Consider the following 6934-nt stretch of genomic DNA (forward strand, 5'->3'; position numbering starts at 1 on the left):
ATCTACTGCCTGCAACATCCTTCAGCATGACCGGTTTGGCAGTGGGTCAGTAATGGTGTGGGGTGACCTTTTTTTGGAGGGTCGCACAGCCCTCCATGTGCTCACCAGAGGTAGCCTGACTGCCATTAGGTAGCGAAATGACATCCTCAGACCCCTTGTGAGACCATATGCTGGTGCGGTTGGCCCTGGGTTCCTCCTAATGCAGGACAATGCCAGACCTCATGTGGCTGGAGCGTGTCAGCAGTTCCTGCAAGATGAAGGCATTGAAGCTATGGACTGGCCGCCCGTTCCCCAGACCTGAGTCCGATTGAGCACATCTGGGACATCATGTCTCGCTCCGTCCACCAACGTCATGTTGCACCACAGACTGTCCAGGAGTTGGCGGATGCTTTAGTCCAGGTCTGGGAGGAGATCCCACAGGAGACCATCCGCAACCTCATCAGGAGCATGCCCAGGCGTTGGTAGGGAGGTCATACAGGCACGTGGAGGCCACACACAATACTCAGCCTCATCAGGAGCGTGCCCAGGCATTGTAGGGAGGTCATACAGGCACGTGGAGGCCACACACAATACTCAGCCTCATCAGGAGCATGCCCAGGCGTTGTAGGGAGGTCATACAGGCACGTGGAGGCCACACACAATACTCAGCCTCATCAGGAGCATGCCCAGGCGTTGTAGGGAGGTCATACAGGCACGTGGAGGCCACACACAATACTCAGCCTCATCAGGAGCATGCCCAGGCGTTGTAGGGAGGTCATACAGGCACGTGGAGGCCACACAAAATACTCAGCCTCATCAGGAGCATGCCCAGGCGTTGTAGGGAGGTCATACAGGCACGTGGAGGCCACACATAATACTCAGCCTCTTCAGGAGCATGCCCAGGCGTTGTAGGGAGGTCATACAGGCACGTGGAGGCCACACACAATACTCAGCCTCATCAGGAGCATGCCCAGGTGTTGTAGGGAGGTCATACAGGCACGTGGAGGCCACACACAATACTCAGCCTCTTCAGGAGCATGCCCAGGCGTTGTAGGGAGGTCATACAGGCACGTGGAGGCCACACACAATACTCAGCCTCATCAGGAGCATGCCCAGGCGTTGTAGGGAGGTCATACAGGCACGTGGAGGCCACACACAATACTCAGCCTCATCAGGAGCATGCCCAGGCGTTGTAGGGAGGTCATACAGGCACGTGGAGGCCACACACAATACTCAGCCTCATCAGGAGCATGCTCAGGCATTGTAGGGAGGTCATACAGGCACGTGGAGGCCACACACAATACTCAGCCTCATCAGGAGCATGCCCAGGCGTTGTAGGGAGGTCATACAGGCACGTGGAGGCCACACACAATACTCAGCCTCATCAGGAGCATGCCCAGGCGTTATAGGGAGGTCATACAGGCACGTGGAGGCCACACACAATACTCAGCCTCATCAGGAGCATGCCCAGGCATTGTAGGGAGGTCATACAGGCACGTGGAGGCCACACACAATACTCAGCCTCATCAGGAGCATGCCCAGGCGTTGTAGGGAGGTCATACAGGCACGTGGAGGCCACACACAATACTCAGCCTCATCAGGAGCATGCTCAGGCATTGTAGGGAGGTCATACAGGCACGTGGAGGCCACACACAATACTCAGCCTCATCAGGAGCATGCCCAGGCGTTGTAGGGAGGTCATACAGGCACGTGGAGGCCACACACAATACTCAGCCTCATCAGGAGCATGCCCAGGCGTTATAGGGAGGTCATACAGGCACGTGGAGGCCACACACAATACTCAGCCTCATCAGGAGCATGTCCAGGCATTGGTAGGGAGGTCATACAGGCACGTGGAGGCCACACACAATACTCAGCCTCATCAGGAGCATGCCCAGGCGTTGTAGGGAGGTCATACAGGCACGTGGAGGCCACACACAATACTCAGCCTCATCACGAGCATGCCCAGGCGTTGTAGGGAGGTCATACAGGCACGTGGAGGCCACACACAATACTCAGCCTCATCAGGAGCATGCCCAGGCATTGTAGGGAGGTCATACAGGCACGTGGAGGCCACGCACAATACTCAGCCTCATCAGGAGCATGCCCAGGCGTTGTAGGGAGGTCATACAGGCACGTGGAGGCCACACACAATACTCAGCCTCTTCAGGAGCATGCCCAGGCGTTGTAGGGAGGTCATACAGGCACGTGGAGGCCACACACAATACTCAGCCTCATCAGGAGCATGCCCAGGCGTTGTAGGGAGGTCATACAGGCACGTGGAGGCCACACACAATACTCAGCCTCATCAGGAGCATGCCCAGGCGTTGTAGGGAGGTCATACAGGCACGTGGAGGCCACACACAATACTCAGCCTCATCAGGAGCATGCCCAGGCGTTATAGGGAGGTCATACAGGCACGTGGAGGCCACACACAATACTCAGCCTCATCAGGAGCATGTCCAGGCATTGGTAGGGAGGTCATACAGGCACGTGGAGGCCACACACAATACTCAGCCTCATCAGGAGCATGCCCAGGCGTTGTAGGGAGGTCATACAGGCACGTGGAGGCCACACACAATACTCAGCCTCATCAGGAGCATGCCCAGGCGTTGTAGGGAGGTCATACAGGCACGTGGAGGCCACACACAATACTCAGCCTCATCAGGAGCATGCCCAGGCGTTGTAGGGAGGTCATACAGGCACGTGGAGGCCACACACAATACTCAGCCTCTTCAGGAGCATGCCCAGGCGTTGTAGGGAGGTCATACAGGCACGTGGAGGCCACATACAATACTGAGCCTCATCAGGAGCATGCCCAGGCGTTGTAGGGAGGTCATACAGGCACGTGGAGGTCACACACAATACTCAGCCTCATCAGGAGCATGCCCAGGCGTTGTAGGGAGGTCATACAGGCACGTGGAGGCCACACACAATACTCAGCCTCATCAGGAGCATGCCCAGGCGTTGTAGGGAGGTCATACAGGCACGTGGAGGCCACACACAATACTCAGCCTCTTCAGGAGCATGCCCAGGCATTGTAGGGAGGTCATACAGGCACGTGGAGGCCACACACAATACTCAGCCTCATCAGGAGCATGCCCAGGCGTTGTAGGGAGGTCATACAGGCACGTGGAGGCCACACACAATACTCAGCCTCATCAGGAGCATGCCCAGGCGTTGTAGGGAGGTCATACAGGCACGTGGAGGCTACACACAATACTCAGCCTCATCAGGAGCATGCTCAGGCGTTGTAGGGAGGTCATACAGGCACGTGGAGGCCACACACAATACTCAGCCTCATTGTGACTGGCTGACAGATTACATAGCGTTTTTGATGCATTTCCGCACAGAAAAAACGAACAGTGTGCACTTAACCTAATGCTGATTAAATCCTCACCTTGCTTGTAGAAATCCATGTTCTGTTTTAAAGTAATCCATATTTGAAATTGTATGCTAATGAGCTGTCGGTGCACTTCCAGCTCTCCTGCCTCTCGGCCTTTTCCCCGCCTGCTGCCGGCCTTCTTTCTATGACTGACAGGTCACTGAAATATGACCCAGAGACAGGAGTCAGGAAGCAGGAATAGAGAGAAGCAGGAGAGCGCGCCCACTGCACTTGTGCCTTTATAGCAGACAATTTCTACTATGGATTTCTCTAAAACAGCAAAAATGATTTCTACAAGAAAGTTAAGGATTTGCTCAGCATTAAAGCACCATTATATACCGTAGTTTTCGGACTATGAGACACACTGGATCATAAGACGCACCCCAAATTTTGGGGGTGAAAACAGGAAAAAATATTTTTTTATAAGATGGGGGTCCGTCTTATAGTCCAAATAGGTCTCTTACCTGGGGGGCAGTGGAGCAGGGGTCACAGGAGGCAGAGTCCCTCAGGAAGCCGGCAGAAGTGTAGCATTGCAGAGGGTCCTGGGTGTGAGAAGGCGTTGCTCCAGCAGCAGGTGGTTGCGTGGGTAGTGGAGCGGCATAGCAGGAAGCAGGGTCCCTCCCTTAGGAACCCGGCAGTGGCAGGAGCAGTGAGATGCTGTGGGCCCGGTGTCAGCGGTGAAGCAGAGTGCAGTGCACTGCTTTTCCGGCGGCCACCTTCCAGAAGCCATGGTCTACAGGAAAATGGTCGCCCGAGCCAGCGTATGTGCAGTATGGGATCTTGGCGGCCATTTCCCTGAGGACCACAGCTTCAGAAACATGGCCGCCGGAGGCAGCGTATGTGCAGTTGAGATCTCAGCTGGGCCGAGATCCCAGTCTGCACATGTGGGAGCCAGGAAAGCTCTGCCTGACGATAGTGGGCCCATAGCATCGCACAGCTTCTGCAGCCGCCGGCTCCTAGGCAGAGGGACCCTGCTTCCTTGTGATCCTGCTCCACCACCACTGCAACTCCCCGATAAGCCTGTTTTCGGACCATAAGACATTTTCCTCACAAACTGTTATCAATTTGGGGTATTAAATCAGCGGATGTAAGAGCTGGGTGCAACTGGGGGCACGCGATGCCTGTGAGTGGCCACCGATAGCGTCACTCACAGGCAATAAAGACAAAGAAACGTATTTACAAAAATACTTGTTGGCATAATTTAAATCCATGGGGCCAATGTTAATAGTCTGACAAATGTATCATTCGGACTGCAGTGTACGGACTGGCCGACGGCTCTCTGACCAGAGTGTGATAGCTTCATAGAAATACATGAAGCTGTCACACTGGTCAGGAGAGCTGCCGGCCAGTCCATGCATTGCAGTCTGATTTATAGGGCCATCTGATTGGGCCCTAACACCTACTGATAAACTCACTACAGTAGTGACTCCATACATAAATTAGGCCGCTTTAGACATTGTGGGGAGATTTTTTGAGACTAGTGCAAGACAAAAGTGACATACAATAGTTGCCTTTGTCAATGAGCCAGTATGTAGCTAACTATATGTTACACGCACGCCGCCTAAGTTCATATAGGGGCGAGACCGGTTACATGAATTCGTTGGAATCCTGGGGGAACCGTTACTCAGGGCGACCATAGACCATGTGCTGCAGCTTCTCTCAGGCACGCGATAGATTCAATTGCTGACCAGACACATCTGACAGGAGTCTTCATAAACAGTAGAACAGTAACATTTAATGACGCACGGCCAGTGCAAATGTCTCTTTGAGCAACAAGCTCCAGTAATTGCAGTCTCCTTTGCCGCACAGCAGTACACAGTCTATTATCCGGTAGCATAGTACAGCACGGTTTTAATGCATACACAATCACAGGCTTTTCCTTCACAAGGACTCAGTAGTACACAGCATTCTTTATCCTGCATGGAGATGGAGGGGGTGTGATGAAGGAGATGATCGCTATGACAGGCTTCATTCCAGTGCTTTTCTTCCTGGCCGATAATACTCCACACTGTTAGCTCAGGGAGTCTAACTGACCATTGTTTACCTTCCCTCCTGACCTGAATTCTGTTCCCTTGCCTTCTTTGAGATACAGATGTTACCTGCACGCTGCTTTGTTCAGATAGGGGCGAGACAGGTTACATGAATTCTTTGGAATCCTGGGGGAACCGTTACTCTCGGCGACCATAGACTATGTGTGGCACCCCAGGGGTCTGGTTTCCCACAGTAATGTAATGTTATGTCTGAGAGCAGGTGGGAGGTCCTTTGGTCAGGGATCCTGTGCATGCCACACCTCCTGCCCAGTCTTGGGAGGGGAAGAACTTCCCCTATATAAACCCGGGGCTGAGGCAGGGTGAGGAGTAGAGAAGAAGTGGAGACGAGAAACAGTCATAGGAAGAAACAGCAGAAGCTCAGTGGGAGCAATACTACTACGAGTCAGGGGCTGGCAGCTGCAGAGCTCGCCCTGACTGAGAAGCTTTCTTACCAGACCCGGCGTCCGAGGCTGTGGGGACTAACTCTTACCCAGCAGCAGAAGCCGACCGGCAGGGGATTTCAGGTCCTCAGGGCCAGAAACCCGAAGGCACGGTCACACGCGTGGGACCAGCACCGCCATCGTGGAGCGGAAGCCATTAGAAGGCCCCGAGTCACCGGCCATACGGGTGAGCACCACACGGTACACTCAGGGACGTGGGCTACTTATATCCGCTTCTAGCAAGGTAGCCAGAAGAGTACAGTCAGTTTGGGAGGCCTACAACTCTGCCTGGCCAGGGGAGATCCCATCTGCTCAAGGACTGACCAGGCCCCGTTCGCTAGCAAGTACTCCGGGAGGGTCTATCGTTGTTACCAGTAAAGACCCTGAATTACACTGCACCGTCTCTGAGTGGTTCCTGCTACCCCCATCTTCCACGTCGGCTGCCCTGAGGCCATACCCCTCCCGTTGGGGGTTATACTATCACACTGCACAATTCTACGCCGGCCTCAGCGGTCTGCCCTGCAGCGGCAGCTCCATAGCTGCAAATCAACGGGTGGCGTAGTCGACACTCAAATAACATCTATCAAGACTGCCACACACTGAGTTTGACTCCCTGGGCACGGACCGGGTCCCCGCCACTCGGAGACTACAACCCTCATCTGATCCGGTTCCGGGTAAGCCCCCGTGCGCGAGACGCTGCGCGACACAGCAGGCCCAGGGGCGCGTCAACTTTGGCGTAGTCGGCAGGATTTCGTGCCCGCAACCACCGGGTACTGCGTGCCTGAAAAAGAGACTTTTAAAACTTACCATCCGTGAAGTTTTCCCGCCATCGGTGAAGATTCCCGCGATTCGGCGCCATTTTCAGCCTTCTTCCCGCCATCTGTGAAGATTCCCGCCATCCGGCGCCATCTTCAGCCTTCTTCCCGCCATCCGTGGAGTTTTCCCGCCGTTGGACGCCATCTTGAGGACGCCGCGCGGGAAGAAGAGGGGCGTGGACTCCGAAAAGCCCGCGAGAACTGAAGCCCCGCCTCACGTCCGGACGTTGCGTAAGGTCCTGGAAGGAGCCCAGCAGACGCCGACGTCACCGGAGCGCGACGGAA

This window comes from Phyllobates terribilis, unplaced genomic scaffold (assembly GCF_046119375.1).
Source record: "Phyllobates terribilis strain yellow unplaced genomic scaffold, ASM4611937v1 Scaffold_9__5_contigs__length_417890890, whole genome shotgun sequence".
Taxonomy (NCBI): Eukaryota; Metazoa; Chordata; class Amphibia; order Anura; family Dendrobatidae; genus Phyllobates; species Phyllobates terribilis.